Source organism: Cebus imitator, unplaced genomic scaffold (genome assembly GCF_001604975.1).
Source record: "Cebus imitator isolate Cc_AM_T3 unplaced genomic scaffold, Cebus_imitator-1.0 Scaffold84, whole genome shotgun sequence".
Classification (NCBI taxonomy): domain Eukaryota; kingdom Metazoa; phylum Chordata; class Mammalia; order Primates; family Cebidae; genus Cebus; species Cebus imitator.
The window spans coordinates 189013-209983 of NW_016107399.1; the positions used below are offsets into that span (position 1 = coordinate 189013).

Here is a 20971-nt window from a genome sequence, read left to right on the forward strand (position 1 = left end):
CTGTTAGGAACTGGGCCACAGAGCAGAAGGTGAGCGGCAGGTGAGTGACATTATCACTTGAGCTCCATCTCCTGTCAGATCAACAGCAGTATTAGATTCTCATAGGAGCGTGAACCTATTGTGAACAGTGCATTCAAGGAATCCAGGTTACACACTCCTTATGAGAATCTAATGCCCAACGATCTGAGGTGGAACAGTTTCATCCCAAAGCCACCAACTCCCCACTCCACGTACATGGAAGAATTGTCTTCCACGACATTGGTCCCTGGTGCCAAAGAGGTTGGGGGCCACTGTATCACCTGACCTCCATAAGCCTCCACCTTGACTGGTGGACAAAAGTGGTGATCAGATCCTCAACAGGCAGTATTTAGTCATTCCTAAAAGATCTGGGTTCTCCTTTTCTCCATGTATAGACACCTTATTAAATGGCCACAGGTCACTTCATGGAAAGCTCAGAAGAATCTTTACAGTGTATACTTGTGACAGAGCAACAGAGGAGATTCTCAAGGAGACCTGACCTCTCAGCACTCAAAGGACTTGAACTGTGAACTGGCTTAGGTGTGGAAACTAGGTAAAAGACAGGGGTTCTTTGTTGACATGACCAAAGTCAGGTTTCTGACCACCAGAACTGGAGTTTTACCTGTTACATAAAGCAAAATTTTAGTGAGCTGCTTCTCTATTTATTTTTAATTTTTATTTATTTATTTTTTTGAGGCAGGGTCTCACTCTGTCACCCAGGCTAGAATGTTGACTTACTGCAACCTCCACCTCCCAGGTGCCTCAGACTCCCACGTAGCTGTGATTGCAGGCGTGCACCACCACATCCAGCTAATTTTTGGATATTTAATAGAGATGGGGTTTTACCATGTTGGTCAGACTGGCCTCAAACTCCTGACCATAGGTGATCCTCCCACCTTGGACTCTCAAAGTGCTGGGAATACACGTGTGAGCCACCGCACCCAGCCTCTATTTCTTAAAGATTAACTGGCCACTACAAAGTCTTCTGAGTCAGAGGAATTCTGACTATCACTGTGTCCTGTTGTGCATTACAATAAATGCACCCACCTTGTCATATGTGATAAGGCGTTGCCAATCAGCCACTTCTCTCCCAGGCCTCTTCAATCTCAATGAAATAAGAGAGCCCATCTTAATGGTGGCATCTCCCACTGCAATTATGGGGTGATAGGGTACAGATATCGTTCAGCCTTTTAAGGTTGCTGCTGCTCCTTTCACTAACGTATTTCTTAATGCCTTGGGGAAGAAGAAATTGTTATCTAGACCCCTTTAAGGAATGAAGCGTAGGGGTTGGTGGGTGTGTAGGGCACAAATGATAAATCTTCTTCAGCATTCCTATATCTCCAAGCCTTTGGCTTTATTTCCCTTTAAGCTAGGAAAGATCTAACATCTTACCCTCATTAGACATAGCCCAAGTATTAATCAATCCACCAAATACACTTTTAGCACTACTTCCAGCTGTAATCTAGAGTATCTGGCAGGAGAACTCATATCAATAAATTAGACACAACCCAGGGTTATATTCCATATTCCTTGATCTACACATTCCACCAGTTTGAGTTACATAAATTATCAAAACCTTGCAATTATCTTAGTGTATAAGCTATTTCCTCCCAGGTTGGACTTTATACTTGCCCGCATCCAAATTTGCTGGGATTAAAATCTAGTTATGGGTCTGGGAGCAACATAAAAGTCATTGTGGTAAGGTTTTTTTGAGTTTTATTTTGTTTTTAATGAATACATAAAAATTACACATATTTATATAATGTAGTGTAATGTTTTAGTACCTGTACACATTGTGTAATGATACAATTATGGTAATTAGCATGTCCATCACCTCAAACACTTGTCATTTCCTCGTGTCAAGAACATTCAAAATCCTTTCTTCTAGCTATTTTGAAGTATGCAATACATAATTGTTAACTATAGTCATCCTACTATGCAATAGAACACCAGAACTTATTCCTTCTGTTAACCAACCTCTTTCCATTCCCTCTTCCTTCCTACCTCTGCAGCCTCCAGTAACCACTGTTCTACTCTCTACTTCTATGAGATCAACTTTTTAGATTCCACAGGTGTGAGACCATGTTGTATTTCTTTTTCTGTGTTTGGCTTATTTCACTTAACATAATGTCCTCTATGTTCATCCATGTTGTTGCAAATAACAGGATTTCCTCCTTCTAATTTCTGAATAGTATTCTATTGTATTTATATACCACATTTTTTTAAATCCATTCTTCTGTTGATAGACAATTACATAGGTTCCATATCTTGGCTGTTACAAACAATACTGTAATAAATACGAGAGTACAGATATCTCCTAGGTATGCTGATTTCATTTCCTTTGGACATATATACCCAGTAGTGGGATTGCTGAGTCATATGGTAGTTCTATAAAAAGGAACCTCCATACTGTTGTTTTGTAATGGCTATACTAATTTATATTTCCACTAACAGTGTATAAGAGTTCTCCTTTCTCCACGTCCTCATCAACATGTGCCATTTTTTATTTTTGACAACAGCCATTCTAACTGAGGTGAGGAGTTATCTCATTCTGGTTTTAATTTGCATTTCCCTGATGATTAGTGATGTGGGACACTTTTTTTATATATCCTTTGGCCATTTGTATGTCTTGTTTTGAGAAGCGTATATTCAGATATTTTGCCCGTCAGATTTATTTTATTTTATTTTTTGCTATCAAGTTTTTTGAGTTTCTTTCACACTCTGGATACTAATGCCTTATCAGATACATAGTTTGTAAATATTTTCACCCATTCTAGAGGTTTTCTCTTCATTCTGTTGATTGTTTTCCTTGCTGTACAGGAGCTTTTTAGTTTGATGACATCCCATTTGTCTATTCTTACTTTTGTTGCCTATGCTTTTGAGGTCTTGTTCAAAACATCCTTGCCCTGATCAAAGTAACAAAGTGTTTCTCTTGTTTTTTTTTTTCTCTGTTTTGTAACTTCCGTTGGAGTGGGCTTTGAGAATAATGAACATCTAATTAAGGTTATTAGCAGTTCTTCAAGCAAGAGAAGACTAGCTTCCTCAGATATAAAAGGGAAGATTGTTCCCACTGTCAAGGAAAAGTCACAGTGAGTCAGGTTTCAATATGCTGAGACAGCTGAGTCCATCCAGGTTTAGCCATCCTCGTGGATCCGTTACTTCCCAATGGATCCATGGGGGGTGGGGCTCAAAGTTTCACATGAGAAATTTGGGAGGCTATGACACTTCTGCAACCTGCAGGATTAAATCTTGTGTTTGGTTTCTGACAAACAATATTGACCTTCTGGTTACAAAATAGAGGCTCTTTTAGGGCTCTCTAACCATGAGTCAGGCTTAGTGTTTAAAGATCTGAGTTTGTTATTCTCTTGAAGTGCTTGTGTACACCCACCTACACCCCCCTACACACACAGACACACTCATATACCAAAGTCCTTGCAGGACTTACTACTATATATCTGCCACAGAGTTAAGTGTATGAGACACTTGGCATTCTGAGGCACTTGCTGCACTAGACACACCAGTCCGATCAATCACGAATAATAATTTGACTGTAATACCACTGCATGTCATAAATTACCAGCATCTCATTTCTCAAGGCCAGAATCTCAGCACTGAACTCAAGTCCAAGGAATTACCAAACCAATGTCAAAATTTCATCTTCAAAGAACTATTTCCTGGGACAATATTGATTCCAATTTCTGATTCAATTCAGTTAGGAGGTCAAAATCATGAGTAGTTTTTAAAAAAAGGATTTAATATGAAAAACTGTTAATTAGATATAAAAATTGTTCACTGGATACATTTAAAAGCAAAAAAAGACAAAATTATCACTAGGGTAGAAACTGCAGGAAGCAGCTGCTACCTCTAGAGTTGGGGGAACAAAGTGATCCTGTTGAAGTTAAGCTTAAAAGTTTGAATTAGTGGCCCCTTGGACCTGTAGCCCACACCTTTAAGGAGGAAGCACTGCTCGACTGATGCTAGAGTCTCTGGTCTCCAAAAAGGAGAGCGTTGGGACCATGACCAAGACCTCTGAGGAACAAATTTGTTTCATAAATCTGTTCTGGTTTCTGAGAAGTGCCACCACCCTAGTAAGTATGCTCAATATATTAGCCAAAGAATGTTCCAGAACTTGACTTTTTTTCGTAAAGCAAATGCCAACTATGGGTACAAAGAAGAACTAACCTACAGAATTATCTTTTCTAATCAACAATAGAAGTGTGATTACAAATAGGGCTAAGTTTTATGTGATGTGTGAGTCTTTGGAGACTATTGCTATTACATCTAGTGGGAAAAAACAGTTTCAAGTAATTAGCATTTCACTCTTTTCTGTGCCTACCTTCTTTACTCCATAACTACCCTTAAAGACCAAAATTTGTTTTGCATTTCTCCTCCACTTCAGTGTTTAAGGATTATCATTCTAAACATTGGGCATTTTTTAAAGTGATATAACAAAATAAGAGGAGTAATAGTCCTAAGTGATAATTAGAAAAAAATACTCTCACAAGCACCAATGCTTGTAGCGTGGCCTGAGCTATCACCATCTTTTGCTTGAGTTAATGATTTACCCTCTTAAATGTTTGCCATTCCTACATACTTGCATTTATTAGTCTATTCTTAACACAGCCATCAGAGCCATCATGTCATGGGAAGAGCTAAGTCACGGTATGGTCACATCTTTGCTCAAAACGTCCTGATGGCTTTCCATCTTGCTGAATATAAGGTGTATTTGCTGTTCTCATGCTTCTCTGAAGAAACACACAAGACTGGGTAATTTGTAAAGAAAGGAGGTTTAATTGACTCACAGTGCCACATGGTTGGGGAGGCCTCAGGAAACTTATAATCATGGCATAAGGCACCTCTTCACCAGGTGGCAGGAGAGAGAATGAGTGCAAGTAGGGGAAATGCCAGATGTTTATACAACCATCAGATCTTGTGAAACTTGCTTATTATCATGAGAAGAGAATGAGGGAAACCACCCCTATGATTCAGTTACCTCTACCTGGTCCCATCCTTAACACATGGAAATTATTACAATTCAAGGTGAGAATTGGGTGGAGACATACAGTCGAATCATATCATCCCATCCTTGCCCCTCCCAAATCCCATGTCCTCACATTTCAAAACACAATCATGCCCTTCCAACAGTCCCCCCAAAATCTTAACTCATTCTAGTATTCACCCAAAATTCCAAGTCCAAAGTCTCACTTGAGACAAGGCAAGTCCCTTCCACTCATGAGCCTGTAAAATCAAAAGCAAGGTAGTCAATTCTAAGATACAATGAGGGTACAGTCATTGGGTAAATCTTCCCATTCCAAATGGGAGAAATAGGTCAAAACAAAGGGGCTACAGTCCCCATACAAGTCTGAAATCCAGTAGGGCAGTCATTAAAACTTAAACTTCCAAGATGATCTCTCTTGACTTTAGGTCTCACATCCAAGACACACTGATGCAAGAGGTGAGCTCGCACAGCCTTAGGCAGCTCTGCCCCTGTGGCTTTGCAGGGTATGGCCACTTTCTAGGATGCTTTCACAGAGGGGCATTGAATGCCTGCGGCTTTTCTAGGTGCACAGGCTAACGGTGGATCTACCATTCCAGGGTCTGGGGTCTGAAGGGTGGTGGCCCTCTCCTCACAGCTCTACTAGGCAGTGCCCTAGTAGGGACTCTGTGTGGGGTTTGCAACCCAACATTTCTCATCTGCACTGCCCTAGCAGAGGTTCTCCATGATGGCTCTGCCCCTGCAGCAGACTTCTGCCTGTACATCCAGGCATTTCCACACATCCTCTGAAATCTAGGTGGAGGTTCCCAAACCTCAGTTCTTGACTTCTGCACACCCACAGGCCCAATACCACATGGAAGCTGCCAAGGCTTGGGGCTTGCACCCTCTGAAACAACAGACTGAGTTGTAGTCTGACCTCTTTAGCCATGGTTGGAGTGGCTCGGATGCAGCGCACCAAGTCTCAAGGCTATACACGGCAAGGGGACCCTGGAGCTGGCCCAGGACACCATTTTTCCCTCATAGGCCTCTAGGCCTGTGATGGGAGGGGCCTGCCATGAAAGTCTCTGATATGCCCTAGAGACATTTTCTCCATTGACTTGGTGATTAATGTTTGGCTCCTAATCACTTATGTAAATTTGTGCAGCCAGCTTGAATTTCTCCCCAGAAAATGGATTTTTCTTTTCTATTGCATCATCAGGCTGCAAATTTTTCAAACTTTCATCCTCCACTTCTTCTTGAATGCTTTGCCAATTAGAAATTTCTTCCACCAGATACTCTACATCATCTCTTTCAAGTTCAAAGTTCCACAGATCTCTTGGGCAGGGACAAAATGCCACCAGTCTCTTTGTAAAGTATAGCAAGAGTTACCTTTGCTCCAGTTCCCAAGAAGTTCCTCATCTCCATCTGAGACCACCTCAACCTGAACCTTATTGTCCTTATCACTATCAGCATTTTGGTCAAAACCATTCAACAAGTTTCTAGGAAGTTCCAAATTTTCCCACATCTTCCTGCCTTCTTCTGAGCCCTCTAAACTGTTCCAACCTCTGCCTGTTACCCAATTCCAAAGTTGCTTCCACATTTTTTAGTATCTTTACAGCAGCACCCCATTCTATCAGTGCCAATTTACTATATTTGTCTGTTTTCATGCCACTATAAAAAAAACTGCCCAAAACTGGGTAATTTATAAAAGAAAGAGGTTTAATTGACTTACAGTTCCACATCACTGGGGAGGCCTCATGAAACTTACAATCACGGCAGAAGGCATCTCTTCACAGGGCAGCAGGAGAGAGAAGGAGTACAAGTAGGGGAAATGTCAGACTCTTACAGAACCGTCAGATCTCTTGAGACTTAATATGAAAACAGCATGGGGAACCCTCCCCACTTTGATCCAATAACCCCACCTGGTCCCACCCTTGACATGTGAGGATTATTACAATTCAAGTTGAGATGTGGGTGGGGACACAGAGCCAAACCATGTCATCAGGCAAAGTTGGAGCAATAACATTCAAGGTCTCAAGATTGACATGTTCCCTCCATCCCTAGGTCCAATTACTGCCACCTCTCTGACTCTGTCTTCCACTCTCCTCCCTCTCAGTCTGTCCTCACCATACTGGTGTCTTTCCTGTAACTCCGGACATTTGCCCTTGCAGTTCCATTTCCCTGGAATGCTTTCCTCAGATAGCTACATGGCTGTCTCTCTCATCTCCTTCAAACTTTTACTCAAATATTGTCTTTTCAGTGAGACTTTTCCTATGGTTTTAATTAAAATTTCAACACATATACAATACTCTCCTTATGTCCTTACTGCTTTACTGTCTGATTCCTCCCACTAACATTTGGGTTCCCTAAGGGCAAGGATTTTCATTCCTTTTATTCATTCTGGATTCTCAGCATATTCCAGATACCTGGCTCATAGTAGATGATTAACAAATATTCACCAAATTAATAACTACATGAATGAATGATATAAATAAAATAAACCTGGGCTTTATATCTAATTGTTGGCTAAGTCGAAACAATTTATCTCTTTTTACTTGAATTTATTCCTCTGTAAAATAAAGGTCATAATAATCCATCAAAGTTATTGCTTTCACCATTGATTGTGAATTCATGTTTACAAAGAACTTCACATTTCTTAATCAAAAGCATTGAGAGAGGAGATGTCTATAATCAGAGGTAAAATTCAAAATTTTGATCTGGGGGTCAAAAGACCTGGGTTGAAGACTAGAAAAGAGATCTTTGTACTTTATATTAACATAACCATAATTTCCCTCTCTACCTCATAAGATTGTTGTAAGCTTTGAAAGGAGAGCAGGGAACATAGTAGGTATACAGGCAATATTTGTTTCAATCCTATTTTCTCTCCTATTAGCCAGACCAAAAAAAAAGTTATAGTGATAATGCTAACGACACCAATAGGAGCCATTATTACTTTGTCACTGGGTGGTTACCTTGGTTGTAAGATACTAAGCTTTTGGCGTATTTAGTCGACATAGGCTGATTTGTTTAACTCAGTTTCACTTTAATGACTCTATCTACACCTTGGCCATACCTGACTATCAATGAAGGCTGTGTCAACTCATGCCCTTCTTGTACTACTATTAAAAACAGTCTAAAGTTCAGTCTCTAATGACAATTCATTCAGTGACACTATACTGGCACTACATTACTTTTACCATTAATTAACTCTGTAAAGGATAAAAGATTTATAACACCTGATTATTAACCTTCGGGATCTCATGGAATATTGGATTTATATAAAAAGAAGTCCATAATACATTGACTAGTTAGAATAGGGTCCTCTTAAGACAGTTGTCTGATTATTTGTAAGAAGTTTCTATATACAATGTAAGAGGCATAACAGGATATGTTCATCAGATATCTTTTTTAAAAAATCCATAAAGACATATTATAAAAAAATTCAATCCCATTTGTAATCACCTTTCCCATTATTGATTATAAGATGGCCACTCTAGACTTTAAATGACTTTGCACAGTGATTGACATTTGTCTGACTGGCAAAATCAAGTCAGGATCCATTCTCTGGCCAATACAGCAGAGTAGAGGTGGAGTGAGAGAAACTGCATGCATGTCAGAAGCTGTGGGATACCTGAGGGACAGGTGAAATGTACAAAGATAACATTTAGAGAAACTTTTCCAACATTTTTCTCTTTTTAAATAATAGGTAGTATTGAAAAAAATATGCTTCTTATGGGTCTCTGCCAGCTATAATAATCCTGTGCATTTGCACTCATTTATAGAGCCATACAAAACCCATGAAATAACCAGTTGTTGCCATTTTACAGGCAAGAAAACAGAGGCATAGAGATGACAGCTGGCTTGTTAAATTTGTGTAATGGAAAAAGACGAGAGTTTGTGTTCATGTTACAAGGGACCAGGAGAGCAGTATGTTTTGTAGGAGTAATCCAGGAGAACCTTAGCTTTTGTGATCCCCAGAAGCAATCTCCTAGGAAAAACACTTTGCCTGGAGAATTTAACAATAGTAAACTAAACAATGTTCCAGGAATAAACATTGGGTCTATTTTTAGTCCAGTGGTATGCACAGGGTACGAGTAAGCCTGAAGGAATGTTTTGTATGATGGAGAATAAACTGAACTTATTTGGTACTGTTGCCTTTTGTCCCCTTGTCCTAGAGGCCCCAGGACCTTTTATGCTTATTAGGCCTCCTTTATCTGGTATACTGGGAAGAAACAAGTGTTAAATTTTTTTTTTAAAAAAGGCTAAATAGAACATATTCTTATCTTCAGGGTTAAAATTGTTACTTCATTCAAAGCAATTTGGACATAGCAGGCCTTCCACCTTTCCTTGTTATCACTGTATGCACAGAAGTAAAGTATTCCCACAACTACAGCAGTTGCTATCACCTAAATAGTTTCTGTATTTAAGAGTAAAATCAGAGAGGCTGATATGCAAAGAAAACAAGAAAAAAAAAAAAGTTCTGAGGCCTGGACTCTAGACCATTTTTTCCCTTTAATTGTATATCCTTAGGTGATTAATTTTCTTTTATTAGGATTCCATTTTCTTTGTTGGTTTTCTTGTAAAATGCAAAGATGGCGGGAGTGGGGAGGGATGGGTGCTGAACTAAGTAGTTGCTTAGACTTAAGGTATAGCACTCTAATTTCTTGATAGTTTTTTTCTAGAAGGCTATGGGATGGAGATTGGCCAATTGTCCATTTAAAGTAGACACAATTTTCTGAATTGCTTACTTGCGATGAACAGAGACACACAACGTTAGTGTCTCTTTATTCACTGTTCATACTCAGTGAATGTTTCCTGTGCCTTCTGAAGCAAATAATGTACATCTGATATATTTCTGGTATTATGTTCACCAAACTCTTAAAAATAAGTATAAACTTTTTGTAGGCAATGTAGTTATATACACATTAAGTCTGGGTAAAATATTGGCTGTGGTTTGAAGTTTGTATGTATATTATTATAGATTCCTTCTTGAGAAATTGGGAACTTTCTCGAGGAGGAAATGTCTCAAGGTAAAAAGGGAGTCAAGTAACAGGTAAAAATGAATATTATTAAACAGAAGACATGCCCAGGTACAGAATCCTGTCTCTTCAATCTGTTAATACGCTGTGCCTTCTATTTCATTAATTTACCTATCAATATACTAGTGTGTTACTATAGGAGTCCTGAGGAGGGGGACGTGGATGTGGGCTGGGGTCATCAGAACGGGTTTCAGAGAAGAGAGAATTCTACAGGGAATTTGAAGATCAGCAGAAAATGCGTAGATGGAGAAAATAAGAACAATGTTTCCAATACGAAGGATAGCATAGGCCCAAATGAAAAACACAGAGTGTCTCTTTTAAAACCATTGTATATTGATCAAATTCAGAAAACTTAACATCAATACAGTAATACTGTTTACTATTCAGCCTATGTTCAAATTTTATGTCTTCTGTATCATTTTTTTCCTCTTATTCAAGATCCAATCCAAGATCCATTTTATTATTTTCATGACTTTACTTCCTCAACCTTTATGATCTTGACATTTTTAGAGAATAAAGGTCAATTTTTAGAATTTCCTTTAATTTGGATTTTTAAAAAGTATTTCTCCATAGTTAGATTTAATTATGAATCTTGAACAGGAGCACTATTTGAGTGATATTTTTTCTCCTCTGTGCATCAGATCAGAAGGTACATGATTAATGACATTAACTTTGTGTCATTGTGTGTCCGGTCATTGATGACATTACTTTGACCACCTGATTAAAATGAGATTTATGGGGTTTTCCCATTTTTTTTCTCTTTGTAATTAATGTGATCTGTAATAAGAGATGTTTTGAGATGATAGAAGAATCCTGTTCCTCATTAAATTTTCCCCAAATAGCTTTGCCATTCATTGAGCAGGGTATTCCTTTGCTTTAAAAATTTCCAGTGGGAGTAGGATCCTTTGGAAATTTCTATGTAAACAACCACATTATTTTAAAAATAAATACTTCAGTCAATCAATCAGTAATTATTCATTTCCAATCCCTGAACCTTTGTTTCTGATTCTTGACCTACCGCTGGCTAGGACCTCAAACATAATCCTGAATAGAAGGGATAAGATCACATATCTTTGCCTTGTTTTGGATTTTAGAGAGAATGCATTCTATTAGCTATAGAATTTTTATAGATGTTCTTTAGCAGAGAAAGTTCCTTTCTGTTTCCATTTTTCTTAGTACTTCTTAATCACCAGTGGGCATTGGGTTTTCAAATTTTTATGTATCTGTTAAGATGATCATATTTTTCCACTTAGAACAACCTTGCATTCTTAGAATAAAACCCACTTGGTACTGAACAATTTTCCATTTTATATATTGTGATTCAATTTTTCAATATTTTCTTAGGAATATTTGTACCTATAGTTATGAGGAATAGTGATCTAATGCTTTTTTCCTAATAATAAATGCACTCATTCATTATTTACATCACAGTTTTGCTGATCTCATATAACTAGATTTTAAGGATTCCTTCCTCTTTTAGTTTAGGGAGTGTTCATATAGGATGGTTTTATTCCTCCATGAATATCATAACATTTGTTTGTAAAGCTATCTGAGCCAGTTTTCTCTGATGAAAGATTTTCTTTTATAACAAAGTCAGCCTCAGCTTTGGTTGTTTATTATTGTGTCATAAAACACACAAAAACTTAGTGGCCGAAAACAATCACAATTTATTATCTTTTCACACTTCTGTGAATTGGCTGGTTTTGTCTGGGCTGCATTCACCTGAAGGGTTGGCTGAGCAGTAAGCCCCAAGATGGCCCCACTCCCAAGTCTGCCAGTTAGCTGTGGCTAATGGCTCTACATGTTTTCTTTCATCCTAGGCACCCTCAGGAAACTGTTCCAAAAGACTGGAGGTAGAAGCTACAAGGTATCACTGTGCCAGGCTTCAGAAATTGTATATCATCACTTCTGCCACATTTTGTGGATCAAAGAAAATCACAGGGACATCCCAGATTCAGGAGAGAGGATAAAGATTCTGCCTCCAAGTAGGAGGAGGGGCATGCGGAATATGAGAAGTTGTTGCAGCCAGCTTTGCAAGCAATCTACCACAACCAGTTCAGGCCAGAGTAATTCATATCCCTTCTACATTCAAAATTTACACAATCCCTCCTTCATACCCCCCAAATTCTCATTCAGTCAGAGCACCAGGCTTAAAATTCTTGATATCATCATATAAATCTGGTTCAGATACTGATGAGGCACTTTGGATGTGGTTTCTCAAACTCATCTTCTCTGATACCACTCCTCTTAATCCAGATACCTCTGAACAAAAATGACATCATCTCCTCCAACACATACAATATATATTGTTGAAAAAATAGTAGCATATTGGCTACAGACACTGCCGTTCAGAAGGAGAAGGACAAGAAATTCATGGAAGTACTGGTCTACAGCAATTCTTACCTCCAGCTACACACATGTTGTTAATTTCACCTTCGAACAGAAGTAGAGACTGTTTCTTCATTAGGGCCCAGTTCTAATTCCTGAAAGTATTAATAGTTCCCTAACTCACGGTTCTTCTCATCTCTTGGTTTTTCCCCCTCCAGGTCTTTCTCAGTCTGGGTCTCAGTTCTACCCTCTGGAACATCTTTCTTCGTAAGCAATGGCTGTGTTGACAGCTGAATGCTCTCTCAGCAAACTTTCAGCCTGTAGAAAGTTAGAAGCCAAGAGGTCTCTTTCATTTTGTAGTATCTTTGATTTTTTTAGTCTAACATAATACAACTCTCTTAAAACTTTGTGAGCTTTCTATTATCTATCAAGTTACAGTTCATTTTACGAGACAAAACCCATTCCAACAATTCATTTTTCAGGCAAGTTTCTCTCTACTTTAGACATCATGTTAGGACAATGCCTTTAAAATTCTCAAGAGCGTTTCTGCCAAGCTAAGAGAGTGTAGCAAGCATAGCCATGAATCTTTTCAAAGGTTTTAACAGAAGGTTTATAGTCTTGCCCTTGATTTGATCTAAATTTTGAAGCTATTTCTTACTTGAGAACATCACATCAGTTAGAGAGACGAGAGATGTTAAAAAGTTTCATCTTCCAATCTAGCATAATTGGGGCCCTTCATATTTCTTCTAAATTTTGTTTAGAAACTGAATAGCTACCACTTTAAATTGCATCTTTCTTCTCATACCTTATACAGCTAAAAACAACAACTACAATAAAGTTTCCTAAAACACCTCATTGACACTTTCAACCTTCTGTTTGGATGACCTCTTCTCCTTGCCTCCTCACAGTTAATTATCCACACAGAAGATAGAATGAGCCTTGTACAGATCTATGGCAGTGATCCAACGTTACCTCAAGTGGTGTTTCTGAGTGAATTGGAAAAAAAAATTGTTTCTTCCTCAAAATACAATGTTATATCCAAGAAAACTGTAACAAATATACATAACTATGATGACTATAAATGTGAATGGCAGCCCCTAAAATTGCACAGTGCAAATTCTGCATAACTAAACTACTGGCTTTGCCTTGTTCCAAGCCTTCGGATGGCTTTCCTTCACAGTTAGAAAATAGTATAACCTATATGAATCTATGTAGAATATATAAATACCTCCTACAAACCAGTAATATAATAGACAAAACCCTTGAATAGACTCTCTACAAATAATGATATAAAAATGGCCACTGAACATATGGAAAAGTGTTCAACATTATTAGATGTCAAAAAAAAATGCTCATTGAAACCACAATGAGATGGTTCTATGCACTGACAAAAAAAAAAAAAAAAGGTTAAAATTTAAAAAGACTGACGACAGCACATGTTGGGGAGGATGTGGAAGAACCAGAACTCTAGAACATTTTTGAAGGGAATGAAACACGGGTGCAGCGGTGGCGGGGTCCGTGTGAGGTGCTGATGTTCTCTCTAGATGCTGAGACCCTTGTATCCTTGGCACAGCCCAGCATTGAGCTGTAGGTGGAGTAGGCTGCCTTCCAAAGCATCATCTATTTACAATGAAGCGGTGGTCTTCAGAATTCCAGTCACTTTTCTCAGAAGGATTGAATAATTTGACAATTTGCTTGTGAAAGAGAATGATGAATTAAGAATAGCAGAGTGGCGCAGGTGTGGTGGCTCACCTGTAAACCTGGCACTTCGGAAGGCTGAGAAGGTAGACAAATTGCTTGAGCTGAGGAGTTCAGGAACAGCCTGGGCAACACGGTAAGACCCCATTTGTGCAAAAAAATACAAAAATTAGCTGGGCACAGTGGCGCACGTCTATGGTCCCAGACACTTGGGAGGCTGAGGCAGGAGAATCACTTGAGCCCAGGAGGTAAAGGTTGCAGTGAGCTGAGAGAGCACCACTGCACCCAAGCCTGGGTGACAGAGACCCTGTCTCCACGAAAGAAAAAAAAAAAAAGCAGGAGGGCAGGAGCGGTGAGAGGTTTACGCAATGGAGTAAAGCCTGGAGATATCAGTTTTGCCAACACTGCCGCCCCTACTCAGATGATGATGACGTTTCAGTCGGCCAGGATTCAGATGATAAACAACAAAGGTGGAAAGCATGGAACAATAACTGCCAGGCTTCACCAAGAAAATGTTGAAATTGCTATACTACAGATTGATGTTGCCACTGAATGGAAGATATGCTGAAGTCGGATTCACAACTGACTGCCAGAAAGATGCTGAACACAGGGCTCTTCATATAAATTCTGTGTTTTTAGATTTTCATGGTATCTTATTTGATGACTTTAATGGTTATGATTTAAAAAATAAGAACGTTAGATTTGTTGGACATGCCGAACAGAAATAAAAGAGGATTATCTTATAATTTTAAGGTATTTCAGATTTTATAGGAGTATTGGCTTTTTAAAAATACTTGTACAGATCATGACTGGCTGATAAAATATTCTTACTACTTAAATGTTATAATTATTTACATATATCCTTGCAAATAATAACAGGAACAGCAAGTAACATTATTTGGAAAGGTCCAAGCACCTTAGAGAATTCAGTGTCAAAATTGCCATATTAATTGCCACAATCTGAATAGGATGTTAGAACAAAATCCAAATGTTTTCTTTTAATTAAAAATGAAAATTGCTGCAATATTCAAGTTCAAATTTCCAAAATGCTCCAGGAGTTGAAAAAACTCTCAGAGTATTGATTACTAAATTAAAATAAGAAACTCATGAGCTTCCACGGAACACAAGTTGAACTTTCCTCTTAATATTTGTCCCAACTTAGCTAGACTTCCTACGCTCTTATGGGAAAATTGTAGAGCAACCTGGTGACCACAGTCTTGAGACTTTGTAAACAATTGCAGAAAATACCAGACACTTGACTGGAATATCAGGAATAAGGATTTGGTTGGAACTGAAGAATTTCTGTTGGTAATCATGTAAATCATTTGATTATCCTTATCTGTGATCTTGGCATGGCTCCTTATGTAGGTTTACTTGCTAATCAAAGTTTAGAAGAGTTTAACAAGGTCAGTAAAAATGTTGAAGGCTTTTCATCAAAGTCAATGACTCTTTTTGACTCATTGTGCAAATAACAGGATGATGTTACCAAAGTGGATTTGAGGTTAAAGCCTGCACAAAAAGAGAAAAACATTGGATTATTTATAGGTAAAAATAGGAAAGATTTAATTAAAGCAACAGGTAGTTCAGAATCATTGAAACTTTATCAAGCCTTCATTATAGGTTCTAGAGAACATGATGCGACTCCTTGTGTCTGTGAGCTACTGAGGTACCAAGGAGAGAACTGCGTCCGAAAGGAAAACATCAGGAAAGTGGGGATCTCTTCAGGAAAAGAAATTGGGGCTCTGTTAAAACAGTTGCAAGAACAGTGGAAAAAAGTGGTTTCCTTTGTATGAAGTTCTAAAATGAGTGGAACTAATCCATGGTGAGAAAGAAGACTAGACCATATGCATCAGGAGACAGGGCAGAAACTGACTGGAAGTGTAGATGGAAGAAACTTTTAGGGATAATTGGAAAAATAATTTTTTTAGAGAGAGAGAGACAGGGTTTCACTTTCTCACCCAGGCTGCAGTGTTGTGATCGCAGCTCACTGCAGCCTCAAATTCTAGGCGTCAAGTGATCCTCCCACCTCAGTCTCTCAAGTAGCTGGGACCACAAGGGCATGCCACTGTACGTGGCTAATTTTTAAATGTTTTGTATATAGTGTCTTGCTATGCTGCCCAGGCTGATCTTGAACTTCTGGACTCAAGGGATCCTCCAGTCTCTGCCTTTCAAAGTGCTGAAGTTACAGGTGTGAGTCACTACAGCAGGCCAAAATGGAAATACTCTGTATCTTGTTTGAGATGATGGTAACATGGGTGAATATATTTTTCAAAATGTATCTAAGCCAGGTGTGATGGCACATGCCTGTAGCCTCAGCTACTCAGGAGGCTGAGGCAGGAATCCTCTTGAGCCCAGGAGATCAAGGGTATAGTTCTCTACAATTATTCCCAGGAAAAGCCACTGCTCTCTGGCCTGGGCAACAAAGCGAGATCCTTTTCCTAAAATAAAATTTTTAAAAGTTATCTAATCCAAAAATCTATGTATTTCACTGTACATAAATTTTACCTCAATTTAAAAAGAATCTGTGCTTGGGTCTAACATGTTCTTCCTCTTGGCAATGTCTCTGATCTCATATTCAACCACTCTACCCTGAGCTCACATCCAGATGCCATGACTTTCTTGTTGTTCCTCGAACCCACCAACTACTCTCTCCCAGTAGTTGTACTTGTTCTCTTTGTCTGAAACACTCTTCCCAAGATCTCTTCATGACTTGCTTCCTTGCCTCCTTGGGTTTCTGCTCATTTGTCCTCAAGTAAGAGACCCCTGACCACTCTCTCTGAAATTCTGTTACCTGACTTATCCCCAAATGCTACATGCCTTTACCCTACTTTACTTTTCTTCTGTAATAACTGATGTTGTATTATGTGTTCATTTGGTTATTTATTTTCTTCTCAGTTTAGAATGCAAGTTTAATAATGGCAGATTTTTGTTGTTGTTGTTCTTAACAGTATCCCCAATACTTAAAATGGTGTCTGGCACAGAGCAGGCCTTGTTAAATGAATGAATGAAGACCCCTTGAAATATATTATCTTCTGGTCTGAACATAGCCAGGAGATTCCCTTCCATTCCTCTAAACTCTTGTTATGTGTAATTGCATTTTGTGGCTCTCTAGAAGGGCCTCTCCTACCTGAAGAAACTAGGAGTAAAATATTTTCTTGTAATAAAGTTGTTTTTCCACCCCATGTTTCAGACTATGGTTATTCTGATTTATGGTATCCTTCCAGATAGGTATGGATCATATTTATGCAGCCCATGGTCACTTATTCTCATATTATCTTATTTCCAAACCATCTTAAATCAGATCATTAAGTTGCTGATCCAATTCATTCTTTAAATTAAAATGACTGAAATTATCAGGCTGACCAGACTTCAGTATGGCCATTCCATTCTCAAATGTTTAGTTCAAGATAGAGAACACTGACATAAACAGACACACGTATAAAAATAAGATAAAAATATTTAAAATGGAAAAAGACCCAATATTTTCACTTGAGATAAAGTGTCAGCCAGTGACTATCAGCGATGGAGAACGGTGGTTGACTTCCTGGGAATATAATCAGTCTTTGTTAGGAAAATTAATGGCTGCATAAGTATAGTACTTGTATAAAGTATTTATGCTCAAGATTGAACTAGATTAATTGTCCATAGAGTATTAATCTCAAGCACCTCAGGCTACTTCACAGTTCATAGCTAGCACTGGAATAAAGGAAGTGGAGCCTTGAAGTAAACCTCTTCACTCTATAAAAAGATCTTTCTTGAAAATAACTTGTTGTTAAAATGTTTGATTCATGTCTTACAGATGAGATCTATAAAAGTTTTGACCTAACCATCTGAGTTAGTGGCTCCTTGAGGACAGAGAGATAATAGATCAAACATGGCATATTTTAAAAATATGTCAGAAAAAATATTTACATTTTGGCCATTTCATAGCATAGGTACATTCTTTGCACTAATGGAATAAAGTAGTTATAAAAATAAATAACACTAGTGAATATTTGCTTCAAGTTAACCAACATTTTTTGAGCATGTGTAAAGCATTATGCAAGAAATTGTAAATGCAAAATAAGCCAGGTGTTTTTGTGCTTGAAAGGAGCACAGGTGGAAGAGAGTTATAAGATAGATGCGTACACAAATAAGTATTATGCTCTAAGGCAAACTTTAAAACACACCATCATCCAATGTAATATTCAATGAGAAAATAACGCAGATTCTGTTCTTAAGTGTTTTCATCTGGGACTTAAAAGATGTTTAAGGCTTAGGACAAGTATTAAATGTCAGGCAGAATGGACAGCATGTAAAAAGGTGCACAGTCAGGAAATTGTGTATATATTGGTGGAATTGGTGGTACCCTACTCTGAGAAGAGCTTAGAATTGGAGGGAAGATGTAATGAAATATAGGATTGAAAAGCTCCGCAGGGGAAATGTTGACAGAGGGCTGAGGAGTTTAGACTTTATTACATTTTCTATAGGGAACCTCTAACGTTTTCTGAGGGCAATAGTCACATGGTCAGATTTGTTTAAAATAAAGTTAATTCTGCAAAACTGCGTTGGTTGGACTGAGGGGAATAGAGAATAAAAGGAGTCTCTATAGCTGCAGCTCACTATGAGTGGTAATAGTTCTACCATGTGTCTGCAAACATTCTGTACTCAGAAGTGCAGAGATACATTTGTATAGGTGTTTTTATACATAGAAGAAGGTATTTACTGCCCATCAATGATAGACTGGTTAAAGAAAATGTGGCACATATACACCATGAAATGTATTACTATGCAGCCATAAAAAAGAATGAGTTCATGTCCTTTGCAGGGTCATTAATGAAGCTGGAAACCATCATCCTCAGCAAACTGACACAAGAACAGAAAATCAAATACCGCATGTTTTCACTCATAAGTGGGAGATGACCAATGAGAACACATGGACACAGGGAGGGGAACATCACACACTGAAGCCTGTTGGGGAGTGGGAGTAAAGAGGAGGAAGAGCATTAGGACAAATACCTAATGCATGTGGGGCTTAAAACCTAGATGACAGGTTGATAGGTGCAGCAAACCACTATGTCACATGTATACCTATGTAACAAACCTGCACGTTCAGCACGTGTATCCCAGAACTTGAAGTAAAATTTAAAAAAAAGAGGCATTTACATACATACACACAACACACATACATACATACGTTGGTTTGACAAAGAGTCAGTGAATCTGAGAGGCAGAATACTGTAGTGGTTAAGGACATAGGCCTTAGAATGAAACAAAAGCCTGGCTCCTTCACCGTGTAACTTTGCTTAAGATAATTAAACTCTAATATAAAATGGAGTTAAAATGTTTACTTTTAAGTCTTGTTAAACATCAAATGTAATAAGCTATGAGAAGGATTTAATATAGTTCTACCTATTGTATGTACACAATAGCTGAGAGCTAACATTACTCCTGCCGTTTTCACTATTGTTGTCAGTTTTAGATGTACTTCAAGTCAATGAGTAAGTGGTAATAGCATTTGCTGGAAACAGCTTGAGGTCTACAGAGTCAAGAAGATAAAGCCCATCACCTCCAAAGCTATGGCCTTGCTGTTTTAACAAACGAAAACCCAGAAACAGAACACAGAATCTTCCAAATCATGTTCCAATTTTCTTTCCCAGAAATGACTTCAATGAGTAAACACTTTCTGTCTTTCCTGAAGTTTCACTATACACTTATTAATGCATTATGCTACTCTTGCTCAGGAATGGTCTCCAAAGCATTTAACACAGCAAAGTTTATCAGATATTGTTCCCAACTGCTTGAAGTTTATCTTACAATAGCTTCTATGACTCATGAAGAAAACAAGCTACAAGGATTACAAGTGATTTTTTTATTTTTTATCTTGGCAGATGCTATAAAACAACATTAGCAGAAACAATGACATTTGCAACATATAAAAAATAAATTAAGGGTCTCAGAAAAGACAACGAGGGTAATTTGTTCATAGCTCTGGTTGTTGACTCACTGGGTGATTGGTGCCAAACAGAGTAAACAACCAAATATATTCACTGAAAACAATAATAATCCATGAAAGACTGAAGACTTGCTCTGTGATGAATCACAGAAGTCGGCATTATACAGAATCATTCAGAGGGCTTAATTAACCAGAAAGCCATCATTATAGCTGCTCATCTATAACAAGTCCAATGACATGGACATTGAAAACAGCATTGTCCTGGGCTCCATTGTTGGGAAAGGCCTGGTTTCATCTAGAGTTCTATTTTTCAGATAACACCCACTTTTCGTATGCCATAAGGGCTCATAGATCTTGGGTTCCCATTCCTCACCCTGGCTTCCATATTATTTAGATAGATAGGAGGTACTGGAGAGAGAAGATCTGAGAAATAAAAACCTTAGGTTACATTATTGAATATAGTCTGCTGAGTAAATTCCCTCAAAACAACAATGAAAAAGACTTTTTCCCATTAAGAAATCCTGAAACACACCAGGATTTTCATAACTTTAAAATTGTTCCACTTATGTGTGTGTGTTGCAGGAAGGGTAGTCCATGATCTTGCTCTTTTCATTGACTTCTACTTTTCCAGCTTAATCCTCCCCTATAGCCCTCATGTACTGCCCCATGAACTCTATTCAGCCACTTACCCACTGACATCTGAGCAAAGCTCACATACTTGTGCAAGAATGCTTGCCCAGAATTCTCTTTTCTCCATGATAACTTATTAAAAACATTTTCTTTTGAAGTTTCACAAAACTCTAAGAGAACTTTCTATATTTTTTCTTTTTAAATATTGCTATAAGACTTTGCTTCCAAAACTTTAGCATTGACATCATTTTGCTTTCATGAATATCTGATTCTTCAAGCATATTATAAGATCTTAAAAATCAGGAACCAAGACTTTTGTATTGCCACATCATCTGAAATGCCTGGCAT

At 38.2% G+C, this 20971-nt stretch overlaps 1 pseudogene; it reads left to right on the top strand.

The window, feature by feature from the left end:
• Nucleotides 1-13774: 13774 nt before the first annotated feature.
• Nucleotides 13775-15953, top strand: LOC108308283 (annotated as a pseudogene).
• The last annotated feature ends 5018 nt before the right edge of the window (nt 15954-20971 follow it).